Source organism: Bos indicus, chromosome 15, assembly GCF_029378745.1.
Source record: "Bos indicus isolate NIAB-ARS_2022 breed Sahiwal x Tharparkar chromosome 15, NIAB-ARS_B.indTharparkar_mat_pri_1.0, whole genome shotgun sequence".
In the NCBI taxonomy this organism is placed as follows: domain Eukaryota; kingdom Metazoa; phylum Chordata; class Mammalia; order Artiodactyla; family Bovidae; genus Bos; species Bos indicus.
The window spans coordinates 10,181,659-10,195,859 of record NC_091774.1 but is presented as its reverse complement, the minus strand read 5'-3'; the positions used below and the strand labels follow the sequence as shown (position 1 = coordinate 10,195,859).

The 14,201-nt window shown below is 37.2% G+C and overlaps 1 protein-coding gene across 2 annotated transcripts in view; it reads left to right on the top strand.

Moving 5' to 3' along the window:
• Positions 1–14,201, top strand: part of CNTN5 (contactin 5) — a 1,681,138-nt gene that overhangs the window by 646,099 nt on the left and 1,020,838 nt on the right. The gene's annotated exons all lie outside the window — the stretch shown is intronic.

Genomic DNA, 14,201 nt, shown 5'->3' with positions numbered 1-14,201 from the left:
TGTTATCTAATTTTGACTGACTTCTCTTTATAATTTGTAGTTCTTTGTTATAGTGATCTGTATTTCTTTCTATAGTCCTTCTTAATTTCTTTGACAATTTTTATCTCTTTTTGAACTCAGGGTTCTGGTAGACTGGAAAGGTATGTTTCATTATTTAGGGTATTTATCTTGTTCCTTCCATTCATTATAGTTTCTGCTTATTCTTTTACATACATTTCTCTGACCCTCTGAATTTAGGAAAAACAATGATCCACTGTGGTCTTGAAGGGCTATTTTTGTGTAATGTATCTCTTTTGTATTCTACCTGATAATTTGCTGGGTAGAGTACCCTAGGTTGTAGTTTGACTTTGAATGTATCTTGCCACTCCCTTCTGCCCTGCCGTAAGATTTATGTGTTACTGTCTCTGTGCAGCCTGTGTGAGTATAATATTTTTGGTGTGAAGATTGACTTTTGTATGGATATCTGCACTGGCTTTCTCAGAGTACAATCGTCATTGTTCTCTTGATAGGAGGTGTGTTTGGTATTGTGGTAACCAGAGCCTACACTGACTATCAGGTGGGGCCTCCTCTTGGCTCTGTGGTTAGAATAGCCCTGTGGGGGCAGTGAATGTGCCCCAGTTGTTGGAGCAAAGGTCTATAGATCAGGTTCTGAGCTGTGGTATGAAGTAAGTGGGACCAAAACTCTCCCATTGGTAAAAAGTGGCTTCATATTCTCCCTCAATAGCTATCAGCAGGGACTTGTGACCCTGGACTTCTCCTGACACTTTAGTGTGTGCGCCCACAAAGACTGATCTTGTTTTTGACACCTCCCCTGGAACCAACTCCTCTGTGGGAAGTATGATAATTGGTTTGGACCCACTTCCAGTACATGTGAGCTCCCAAAGTCAGCTAAAGCCACCCCCACTGTGGGAGTGCAGACAATCATTATAGATGCCAGCCCCACCTTTTGGCTTGTGTGTATTCCCAAAACCCATGGCTGCCAGCACTTCACCTAGCCATGAACATGCTGACAATAAGGCTCTGATGGCAGAACCATGCCATGCCTTTTATACCATAATAATGGGTTTCCTATGGTAAGCTTCCAGTCTTTCCTGGAGGCTCAGTGGCAAAGAATCTGCCTGCCAATGCAGGAGACACACGTTCAGTCCCTGGGCTGGAGAAGATCCCCTAGAGAAGGAAATGGTAACCTTCTCCAGTATTCTTGCCTGGGAAATCCCATGGACAGAGGAGCCTGGTAGGCTACAGTCCATGGGGTCGCAAGAGTTGGATATGACTTAGTGACTAAACAATAAACAACAACGATGGTAAGCCCACATTCCATTCTGCACATACCTCCAGAGCAGCCTCTATCACAATCCAGGCCCTGTGGGCGGTCTCTGCATTACCAGTCAGAATCCTCTCACCAAGTCTGCCTGCTGAAGCTGGAGTTTCAGCACCCAGCTGCAGCATGCACTAGGAGGTGCAAGTCTTATGTGGGAGAGTGTGATGATGTGGCAAGGAATACCTGTGCTGCCCCTCTCTACCCTGCTGGGAAGGAAGCCAGTTCTTGCACCCTGCTTTCGAGCAAATTCTAGACAACGGCAGCTCCCTATATGACCCAGTAAATCTCCCAGCAGGTGAAGGAGGTTCCCAGGGCGAGAGAACCTTCTCTCTTCCACAATTCCCTCCCAGGGGTACAGGCCCTTTCCAGATTTTATTTTTCCCTCTCATTCTGCCTGGATATATAAGGATCATTCTTATAACTTTGATTGTATAAAATATCTTCTGTCAGCTTTTAGTTGGTATTCTGGGAGAATTGTTCCATTTGAAGATGTGTGTGCGTGTGTGTGTATATATATTTATGTATATATTTATATGTTTGAGGGATGAAGTGAGACACACATCCTTCTATTCTTCCATCTTGAACTCCTCTCACTAATAAAGTTGACCAAGGGGGTGAAAGATCTGTACATTGAAAATTATAAAACATTGATGAAGGATATTGAAGAAGACACAAATAAATGGAAGACTGTTTTGTAATTATGGACTGGAAGAATTAATGTTTTTAAAATATCATATTACCCAAAATTATCTATAGATTCAATGCAATTCCTTTCAAGATTCCAATATCAACTTTTAGAGAAACAGAAGAATCTTATAGTTTACATGGAATTATCAAATATCCCAAATAGCCACAATGATCTTGAGAAAGAAACCTAGAGACATCTCATTTCTTGATTTCAAGCTTTATTAGAAATGAATAGTAATAAAAACAGTATGTTACTGGCATAAAATAAATATATCAATAATGGGATAGAATTGAGAGCTCAGAAATAAAATCATATGTTGTCAACTAATATGTCTCCCTTAACAAGGGAGAAAGAGCGATTGTATAAAGCCATGGATTCTATTTTACTCAGAAGGCCAGTAAAACCAAAATTTCTTACAAAACAAACAAACCCTCAGTGAGTTGAAGAACACTAATTTAGTATGTAATCCATTATATGACAAATTCACACAGGTGAAAATGACATTGATGGTTAAGTTTATTAATAATTCTTCAGGCCAAACTGTCACAAAAATCAAGAACATTCTTTGATCTTATTTGAAAATCATAAGTAATAAGATTGTTCATATTTAGTGATAGTAACCTCAAGCATATACACATATGCATTAACCTCCCTTTTAAATCATTCTGTTGATACTGGTGGTAGCTTTTAAAAATATATAATAAAACTAACAGTTCATTATAATTAATGATACATAAATAAATGAAGAGACTTGAGGACTTTTAAATGAAAAATGAAAACGTCTCTTTCCACAATTCATTTTTAACTTTTCAGGTTCTTCAAATTTTTTTTTCAGGAATTGTTTATACATACACAAAAAGATATATATAATCTTTCTCTCATTTAATCATTATTTCTTTCTTCCTCTTTCCCTCTCTTCCTTCTTTTTTTCCTTTCTCCTTTCCTTCCACCCCTTCACCTTCCTCTTTCTTTCTTTCTTTCCTTCTTTTTCTTCCTTTTCTTTATCTTTTTCTTTTCCTGCCTTTTTTCACATGCATTTTGTGTGACACTTGTTTGTGTTTTGCATAAAACATATATTGGGGCTCTGTTATATGAGTACAAATCATTGATTTTAATGGCAACATAATATTCCATAGTATGTAAATACCACAAATTATTATTTATGTATGTAGCCATATTTTTGTTATTTTCAAAATTGTGTTCATACAAATATAATAGCAATGGATATATTTCCAATCAAGTGTCTTTTATACTTGGTATTCTATTTTTCTGTATATTGCTGAACTAAAATTAATTGTTAAAATTATATTAATTTAAATGTTCTAAATATTAGGACATTCCTACAAAAATGTTGCATAATTTTTTTATTCTAACAGAGCCATATAATAGTGCCTTTTCTCTACATGCTAATCTGTGTACCTTTGGAATACAATGTCTTCAGATTTTTGTTCACTATTAAAATGCTTTATATATATGTGTGTGTGTGTATTGAGGTGCATGCATGTTAAATTATATATATATAATGCATATATTATTCATTTGTGTGTGCATACACAAATATATACACACACACTCACTGTTTTCCTGGGATGTTCATGTAATTGAAAGTAGAAGTTCCCTCTTGAACCTGTTCAGCTGGATTGTAATTGGAGCATTCATTGACAAGCTTCTTTTCAGCAATTTGCTATTCCGGTAATGATTGTTCTCCTGCTCCTTTGTGAAATGAACGAGGTCCAGGTCAAGTCAATTATGAAGGAAGAAAACACTGAAATTAATGCAAATCACTCGAAATAGGTTTAAGTAACCCTAGATTTGTTTAAGTAACACTTAATTTAAAGAATGCTTGAAATCTTAATTTGTCAATGAGTCCTTTTCCAACTAAGTAAACCTGAAAAGTAGATGCAGCCTTCAAGAAATCACTGACACAGCAATACTCTTTCCTAGCATCCAGCAAAATGCTGCAGTTGCAAAATTACTGATTTCCATCTTCAACAGCAAGGGGGCCTATTACTAGACAGAAAAAGTTCTGTGTTTTATAAGCAGGTAAAAGATATGCTGATTCCTAAGGGGATCAGTGATTCAATCATTCATTCAACCATCCACTCAGCAAACACTTTTAGTATGTTATTTCTAAGAGAATGCTATCATCCTTCCTTAGAAATAAGGCACATCTGCTTTAAAAGCTAATTTTATCTCTGACTCTTTGACTTTGGCTAAGTCATTCAAATCCTCAGAGATAACATTCTCACCTATAAATGGAGACAAATAATCCTTCCCCTGAAGTACCTTCAGTATTTAACAAGAACGTGTGTATAAGACCTGATGAGTGGGCGCTTAGTAGTTACTCTATTCTCCTGCTCTCCATCATTCATCAGTGTCTATGATTGTCCCAATAACCCAGTCATCAGCGGTAGATTCCTGATTTAACAGGATCCATAAGTATAACACTGATGTCTATTTTTAAATTTCTCATGGATCATTTAATACTGAATATATAGATATTCTTCTCATTTTATACACTATACTTCCTTAACACTTTAATCTTGCCTCTATATTTTCTATACTTGTAACAGGTGATTGAATTATATTTTGTTGTGCATTGCTAACAACCAAATGGTTTGTTGTTATGGAAACCGATGGTTTCCATAAGCATTCTATGTTGTAAAAAAAATTTTTTTAAAGTACATGCTGTATTATTCTTAGCTTTACCTAAATTTTTAAGAATTTTGCTTTTCCAAATATTGCCATTTTTTTTGTCCTATCAGTTATTTCTTTTAAACAAAATGTAGCTCTGCTCTAGATCCCTGACCTTCTCAATTCATGTACACTCCTAAAGGTGAAAAAAAAAAAAAAACGTTATTTCCTAGTTTGCATTTCCACCTAAAGGCACTTCACACTCATCTGTCCTTTATTTAACATATTATTTCCTTCCCAAAATCATTTCCTTGACCTTCAATCTAAATTTCAGTGAACAACTCTGGAGTAATTCTGACAGCACACATGGGAAATTGGGAGTCATCTTTTGGTGGCCTTTCCCTGTCTATTTATATTGAAAAGTTACTTAACACTGTCTGTTTCACATCCTAAATATCTGTTATCAATCTTATCCTCTCTATATTTACTATTAGCACCTTTATTCAAGTCATATTTAATTTTTACCTGAAATTCAACAGATATGGTTCTTACCATACAGGGATGTACATATTCCTTCATAATCTTTTCTCTGTGTTACTCTTTATCCATCTTCTCTTATCTTCACTTCCTCAATGTATTTTGTTATTCCAACCTTACAATGTTTGCATATAGTAAGTACTAGAAAGTGAGGACATCCTGAATCCTGTCATCCCTGCAAAGAATTCATGCAGATGACCATAAAGCAATGAAAAGATGCTCAACATCACTGATTATTAGAGAAATACAAATTAAGATTCCAATGCGGTATCACTTCACACCAGTCAGAATGGATAACATCAAAATGTCTACAAACAATAAATGCTAGAGTGGCTGTTGAGAAAACAGAACCCTCCAACACTGTTGGTGGGAATGTAAATTGGCACAGCCACTATGGAGAACAGTGTGTTGTGTTGTTGTTTAGTTGCTAGTTGTGCCTGTTTTGGAATCCCATGGACTCTAGCCAAAAAACTTTAATGGAGTGATTTAAATCTTTCTTTTCTGTATTCATTCTTTATGTGTTAATTGTTCAACCCCAGCTGTTTGACTTACAAGTTTTTCTTCAGCCACGTTCAAGTCAATAAGTTTGAATGATAAATCTGTAGTGAACAGGGGTTGAAAAGGTTTAAAGTAATATTTTTATTGAAAAAGTAGAGTAGCACCATAGTTCAATATTTTAATAATAATCCTAGTACCTCTGTGTTTAGACATGTGCTTTTTATCTCATGTCATCCAAAAGAAGTTGAGATGGTTATGTAGTGTTAGACCTGTACAATTCAGTGTGTTGTGTTGTGTTGTGTTGTGTGTATGTGTTCAGTCATATCCAGCTCTTTGCAGTCCCATGAACTGTAGCCCACCAGGCTTCTCTGTCCTTGGAATTTTCCAGGCAAGAATACTAGAGTTGATTGCCATTTCCTCTTGCAGGGGACCTTCCTGACCCAGGGATCAAACCCTCCTCTCTTGTGTCTCTTGCATTGGCAAGAAGAGCCTTTACCACTGTGCCACATAGGAAGCCCAACAATTCAGTAGCTTGCTTTAACATTTCTACCTTGGTTTTTATGGACATCTATACTTTAAATTAATTTTTGAATTTTAAGCAGGAGCTTACTGTGAGTGCAACAAATAGGAAGGCATTCTTCAAGCTCTAAATGGAATAAGCTTTGTTTGGTGATGCCTTTCTTTGCTAACTACATAAACACTTATTGCTAAGGGCTCCCTTGACATTGAGATTGGATTAGAGTTATTTGCCTTTGATGTTCTTTTCCATAATCATCCATGAACTCCTTGAGTGCAGGGAGCATATTTTATTGCTCTCAAAACAAGTAAAAAAGGAGAAAATGTAGGAAGCAAGGGAATGGGTTGAATAAAATAGTCTCTGAATATTTTGTAACTATATAATACGTTATCTCAGATCTCATTTCTCCCTTTAATGACTTCTGATTGTCTCTGTGTCTACCAGGACCCTATCTAGACTAATTTGTATCCTAGTATTTTTCCTTTTCTTTTCTTGCATTGTATCTACCATTTCTCTCAAGCAACTGTGAACTAGCTGTTTGTAAGAAAGCATCTCATTTAATTAATTCATATTAAGGATTGGCTAACAGATAATTTTATATGGTGTCCATTAAGATCTTAGTATTTAAAAAAATACAAAGTATGGATCTCTGCCTTAGCTCATTCAGACTACAGTAAAAAGGTACCATGGAATACTGTTCTTTGAAATACCAGATTTTACTTTTGTCACCAGGCTCATCAGCAAATAAGCATTCTATCCACTTTGGCCCAGACACTTCATTCATTCTGGGGCTATTGGTAATTCTCCTCCACTCTTCCCTAGTAGCGTATTGGACACTCATCTTTTGGTGTAATATCTTTTTGGCCTTTTATACAGTTCATGAGGTTCTCACGGCAAGTATACTGGGGTGGTTTGCCATTCCCTCCTCCAGTGGATCATGTTTTGTCAGAACTCTCTGCTGTGACCTGTCCATCTTGGGTGGCCCTGTGCACCATGGCTTATAGCTTCATTGAGTTATATAAGCCCCTTCTCCACAACAAGGCAGTGACCCATGAAGGGGAAAGTGTTAGTCACTCAGTCGTGTCCAACTCTGTGCAAACCAATGGATGGTAGCCCACCAGGCTCCTCTGTCCATGGGATTCTCCAGGCAAGAATACTGGAGTGGGTTGCCATTCCCTTCTCCAGGGGATCTTCCCAACCCAGGAATTGAACCCAGGTTTCCTGCATTGTAATCAGATTCTTTATGAGTAGCCAACATGATGTCACCTGCCAAAAATATTTTAATCATGAAAAATGTTGGGCTGGATAAGCTACAAGCCAGAATCAAGACAGGTGGGAGAAACAGCAACAACCTCAGATATGTGGATGCTATCACTCTAATGTCAGAAAGCAAAGAGGAACTAAAAAGCCTCTTGATGACGGTGAGGGAGGAGAGTGAAAGAGCTGGCTTAAGACTAAATGTTAAAAAAACTAAGATCATGATATCCAGCCCCATTACTGCATGGCAAATAGAAGGGGAGAACGTGGAAGTAGTGACAGATTTCCTCTTCTTGGGCTCCAAAATCACTGTGGACAGTGACTGCAGCCATGAAGTAATAAGACAACTGCTTCTTGGCAGGAAAGCAGTGACAAACCTAGACAGCGTGTTGAAAAGCAAAGGCATTATTCTGCCGACAAAGGTCCATATAGTCAAGGTGACGGTCTTCCCAGTGGTCATGTAAGGTTGTGAGAGCTGGAATGTAGAGAATGCAGAATGCCAAAGAATTGAAGCCTTCAAACTCTGGTGCTGGAGAAGACTCCTGAAAGTCCCTTGGACAGCAAGGAGATCAAACTAGTCAATCTTAAGGAAGATCAACCCTGACTATTCACTGGAAGAACTGATGCTGAAACTGGAACTCCAGTATTTCGGTCATCTAGTGTGCACAGACGGAGAAGGCAATGGCACCTCACTCCAGTACTTTTGCCTGGAAAATCCTGTGGACGGAGGAGCCTGGTGGGCTGCAGTCCATGGGGTCGCTAGAGTCAGACATGACTGAACGACTTCACTTTCACTTTTCACTTTCATGCATTGGAAAAGGAAATGGCAACCCACTCCAGTGTTCTTGCCTGGAGAATCCCAGGGATGGATAAGCCTTCTGTCTCTGGGGTTGCACAGAGTCAGACACGACTGAAGCAACTTAGCAGCAGCAGCAGCAGTGCACACAGACAATTCATTGGAAAGGTCCCTGATGCCAGGAAAGATCAAGGGCAGAAGGAGAAAAGGGCATCAGAGGATGAGATGGCTGGATAGCATCACCAACTCAATGAACGTTGAATTTGGGAAAACTCTGGGAGATTGTGAGGGACAGGGAGGACTGGCATCCTGCAGTACATAGGGTCGCAGAGTCGGACACAACCAGGCAACTGAACAACACAGTACCATAGACTGGGTGGCTTATAAATGCCACAAATTGATTACTCACTGTTCTGGAGACTGGAAGTCCAAAATCAGAGTGCCAGCATAGTCCCCTCTAGTGAGAATCCTTTTCTGAGCTGCAGATTGCCAACTTCCCCTTTATCCTCACATGATGTACAGGGGCCTAGGGAGTTCTGTGAGATCTCTTTTATAAAGACATCGATCCCAATATGAAGACTCTGCCCTTATGACCTAATCGTCTCCCAAAGGCCCCAGTCCCTCACGCTGTCATATCAGGGGTTAGCATTTCAATGTATGAATTGCGAGCAAGGGGACACTAATCTTCAAGACATACTAATCTTTAATTGTAGAAATTAACTTCAATTTGGAAAAATAAAGGCATTGGTTGTTAGTACCTGTCACAATCCTACTCTGATTACTATTTTCAGAAGGGATAAAGAACATGCTCACTAATTTTAGAAGCTAGTATATATGGAGAGCTATTAGAGTTTTTCGCTTAAAGGTTTTTTTCAATATGACTTTTGAATAATTCACTCTAGTTATATAGGCAGTAGGCCCAAACATCAATGTTATAAAACTGTCAGAGAGTTTGCTATACAGGATAAATCTAGCCATTGGAAAATTGTGTGGTCCTCATAGCTGCCTATCTGTTTCTTTATAAATGCAAGGTTTGGAGCCTGGAAGATAACACAATTAGTTCCCTTCCTCCTTAAATTACATATACTTTCCAGTTTTGCCTTTTTTTTTTTTTTTAAATAATGTGAAACCTCTGTATTTCTCCAAGTCAGGGAGAACACAGGCCTCAGTGTGTTGTAGAAGGATCATCTTCTTTTACCCGCTTAGAATTTTCTGAACCTAATCAGCAAGGAGCCTGATTATTGGCCCATAAATGAATGACACGCTCCAGGCTAAGGGCAAGCTAATTGCCAAGTTGAAATTCTATGTGAGCTTATACTGTGTGTTCTTTTAAATTTTCCAGATAACAATAGATCAGGTACAGTGGCTTCTGCTTCCATGTTTGAGGTGCTTGACTAAACAAGAGGTAATCCCTCACCTTAGGCTACTGCATTATGCATCCCAGTTTGTTGCTCTGAGTATTTTTGACAGTTTTAACATTTGTTAAATGTTAAATGGTTGATCTTGGACTTTTTTTGATCCATGAATCTGAATGGCCTGGCTTGTCCTCATGCTCATTTTTCCTTGACCAACAAAGCTGTCCAAGAGTCTGTCAGGGTCTGAGCCAGAAATCAAAGTTTCCACAAAGATAAATAAAAATAAATTTATTTTCCAAAAAAAATGTGTTTATGATTATGTTTAAAAAAGAAAAGTAGAAGAAATTGTGTATGTATCTGGTTCTAACAGTGCAAATGTTTCTAGGTTATTAACAACAGGAGAATAACTAAATTGCAGTCAGTCAATAGCTGTAAGTCTTGAGAAGCAGAGAATAATGTAGCCTAAATGGATTACTAAAATGTATTATACTTACAGAAAACTTTAATACCTATGTGGTTTTTAATAGAAGAACAAAGTACTTTGACAGAAGTACTGTTTTTGGAACATTGTGCTTTAAAATCCCTTGGAAAAAAAATAAAAAAAAAATAAAAAAAAAGTACTTCTTTAGATGTAGTGGCACATGACAGTTATTCTCTGATGTTAATACATTTATAATTGTCATTATATGGGAGTAATTACACTGCCTCCCTTTAAAATATGTATATTATGCAGATTTTTATACATAAAACCATTATCTTTTTGGAATGAAGGCTGTTCTGTGTATCTAGTCTTGTGACTGCTTTTCTGTGTACCACTATGTTATTCTTAGCATTCTGTGTTGCTATTTGTTTTAGATAATTTGTGTTTTATAATAGTCATTGAAAATTTAAGTAGATACATAAGTGATGAAACCAGTAATAGGGTTTGTGTAGGAACATTAACGGAGAAGGCAATGGCACCCCAACTCCAGTACTCTTGCCTGGAAAATCCCATGGATGGAGGAGCCTGGTGGGCTGCAGTCCATGGGGTCGCTAAGAGTCGGACACGACTGAGTGGCTTCCCTTTCACTTTTCACTTTCATGCATTGGAGAAGGAAATGGAACCCTACTCCAGTGTTCTTGCCTGGAGAATCCCAGGGACAGGGGAGTCCTGGTGGGCTGCCGTCTATGGGGTCGCATAGAGTCAGACACGACTGAAGTGACTTAGCAGCAGCAGCATCAGGAAGATTAAAAGTATTTTCTCATCTAAATTTTTGTAATATATTCAATTTGTAAAAATATGAATTTTAATGTAGCAAAGATAAACATAAGTATATTTAAATAAATAATGGTTATGCCTTTTAAAGTTGCCATCTATTCATAATAGTAATTCAAGGCATCTATTTGAAAAAATATATAAAAAATCTAAATAGACATTTCTCCAAAGAAGACATACAGATGGCTAACAAACAGGTGAAAAGATACTTAACATCACTCTTTATCAGAGAAATGCAAATCAAAACCACAATGAGGTACAATTTCACACCAGTCAGAATGGCTGCGATCCAAAAGTCTACAAGCAACAAATGCTGGAGAGGGTGTGGAGAAAAGGGAACCCTCTTACACTGTTGGTGGGAATACAAACTAGTACAGCCACTATGGAGAACAGTGTGGATATTCCTTAAAAAACTGGAAATAGAACTGCCTTATGACCCAGCAATCCTACTGCTGGGCATACACACCGAGGAAACCAGAACTGAAAGAGACACTTGTACCTCAATGTTCATTTCAGCACTGTTTATAATAGCCAGGACATGGAAGCCACCTAGATGTCCATCAGCAGATGAATGGATAAGAAAGCAGTGGTACATATACACAATGGAGTATTACTCAGCCATTAAAAAGAATACATTTGAATCAGTTCTAATGAGGTGAATGAAACTGGGGCCTATCACACAGAGTGAAGTAAGCCAGAAAGAAAAACACCAACACAGTATACTAATGCATATATATGGAATTTATAAAGATGGTAACGATAACCCTGTATGCAAGACAGCAAAAGAGACACAGATGTATAGAACAGTCTTTTGGACTCTGTGGGAGCGGGAGAGGGTGGGATGATTTGGGAGAATGGCATTGAAACATTTATAATATCATATATGAAACAAATTGCCAGTCCAAGTCTGACGCATGATACCAGTTGCTTGGGGCTGGTGCACTGGGACGACCCAGAAGGATGATATGGGGAGGGAGGGAGAAGAGGGGTTCTGGATGGGGAACACGTGTATACCTGTGGCAGATTCATGTTGATGTATGGAAAAACAAATACAATATTTTAAAGTAGTTAACCTCCAATTAAAATAAATAAATTTATATTTTTAAAAATCCAGCAAAATTCGTTATAGTAAAAGTCACAAGAACAAAATGCCCAGGCATAGACTAATTGTTAACACCGTGGTGGAGTAATCTGAAGAAATACTCCATGGCCATAGGAAACTGTGTGATTTAAAATATCTAAGGATATAAAAAACATTATTTATATGGGAAAAAAATTAACATTCAACTTAGGATACAATCTAAAGCAATGCTATTCATATGTTTTGATCTCTTCCTTAACCAATACATTGTATATATGACCCTCATATACACATAAATAAATTGCATATTAAAAATATTTTGAAGCAATGTCATCCTACTACATACAATGCATATTGTCATTTCCTTTTTTCCTGTAGTTTAGTATTTTAAAATTTTTAAGTTGTGACTCATTAAAGGGATTTCTTTGCCAACAAGTAAGTTGTGACATGTAGTTAACCAAACACTGGTGTAAACTGTGTAAATAATATATTTAAGACTGTTCTAGAAGGAAATGCAATACAATATTAACATTTTTATATCTGAGCCACTTGGATTTGGTTTTTTTTCCCTTATTCTATTCTGAATTTTTAAAGAAAATATTGTCAGTAAAATATTTTGATACTACAACCATGACTCATTTTTCACTTGCCATAGTTTCTCATCAACTGTAAATGTGTTTTGTATTTAAAGTTTTCCTTCCAACTTCCTTCTAGTTTTCAGTAGGGTAGAGGCTAGACATTAAATACCATATTGTTTTCTTGGGCATAGTAAATTAAAGGTAAGTAACTACTACATAAATGAATGAGTACATAAGTTATTAATGGCTTATAGCACTTAACCCACATTTACTTTTATAAGGTAAATATGAGATTTTCTTCTTTTATTCATTTTACTGCAGAACACTGTACAGAAATGGGAGTTAATGTAGTCAAATATAATTACATTTTTGAATTCTACACAAATTCCTGCCCAAAATCTGTGTTCAGTGTTAGGACAGAGTTATGTTTTAGAGCTAATACGGAAAATGCAATTTTTCAGAAAAAGTGTAGATGTTGAATCCAAAGCAGGATAGTATGAGTCCTGGCTATGTAACTGCCTCCATGTGTCACTGGAGAATTTATTGATCTTATTGAGCTTTTGTTTCCTTTGTTGTAAAATGAAAATAATATTTGTCTCATAACCTTTTTGAATAATTAATGGAACTAATACATACAAAATACCCAGGTTCATTCCTACTATATAATTAAGTTCTATCTTTTCCTCTTGCCCAGCTACTTGAATAGTATTTTTAAATATAATAACTGATATTTAATTAAAATGTAAAAACATAATTGTTTAAATGTAGATTTTTATATCAACCCATATCTTAGGTTCAACAACATATAGGGTGGAGTTTTAAATATAAATACATGAAGTATAAATGGCCATGACCCCACAGAAACATAATTAAGAAAATGTGTACAGTTATATGTCTGTGGGGTACAAAGTATTTCAGAACCAAAAGCAGTAGGTTGAATGTAAATCATCAGATAGAATTATCCTTATGAAAAGTGAATGTTCATGTATATTTCTGAAGTTTGAGGTCACAAGAATAAGAATGTTCTGTGAGCTCAACCCTACATTCCCTATGATTCTCACTAAAGAAGTAGGATTGTTGCCATTATAGTCTTTTGTTGTTGTTTGTTCCTTTGTTCTTTTTCAGAGTTTACTAAGAAAGTGAAGTCATTTTGTGTCCTTGTTGGTATGTCACCCCAGGTGTTAATTTCTGGACTAGGCCCATTGACAGATTAAAGACTCTTTGGATCCTCTGTCTTCTACCCTGTTAGTATCCAGGAGATATTTCCCTCATTCCTTCTTCTCATACCTAGAATCACACTATTAAAATTATTGATGACATACAGAACCATATTTTTGATCAATTATTTCAGGTCACCTAGTCATTATTAATGGCACCCCACTCCAGTACTCTTGCCTGGAAAATCGCATGTACGGAGGAGCCTGGTAGGCTGCAGTCCATGAGGTTGCTAAGAGTCAGACATGACTGAGCGACTTCACTTTCACTTTTCACTTCCATGCATTGGAGAAGGCAATAGCAACCCACTTCAGTGTTCTCGCCTGGAGAATCCCAGGGACAGGGGAGCCTGGTGGGCTGCCGTCTATGGGGTCGCACAGAGTCGGACACGGCTGAAGCGACTTAGCAGCAGCAGCAGCAGTCATTATTACATTTGTTGAAGGGTTGGTCACTTACTGTAAGAGAAAAC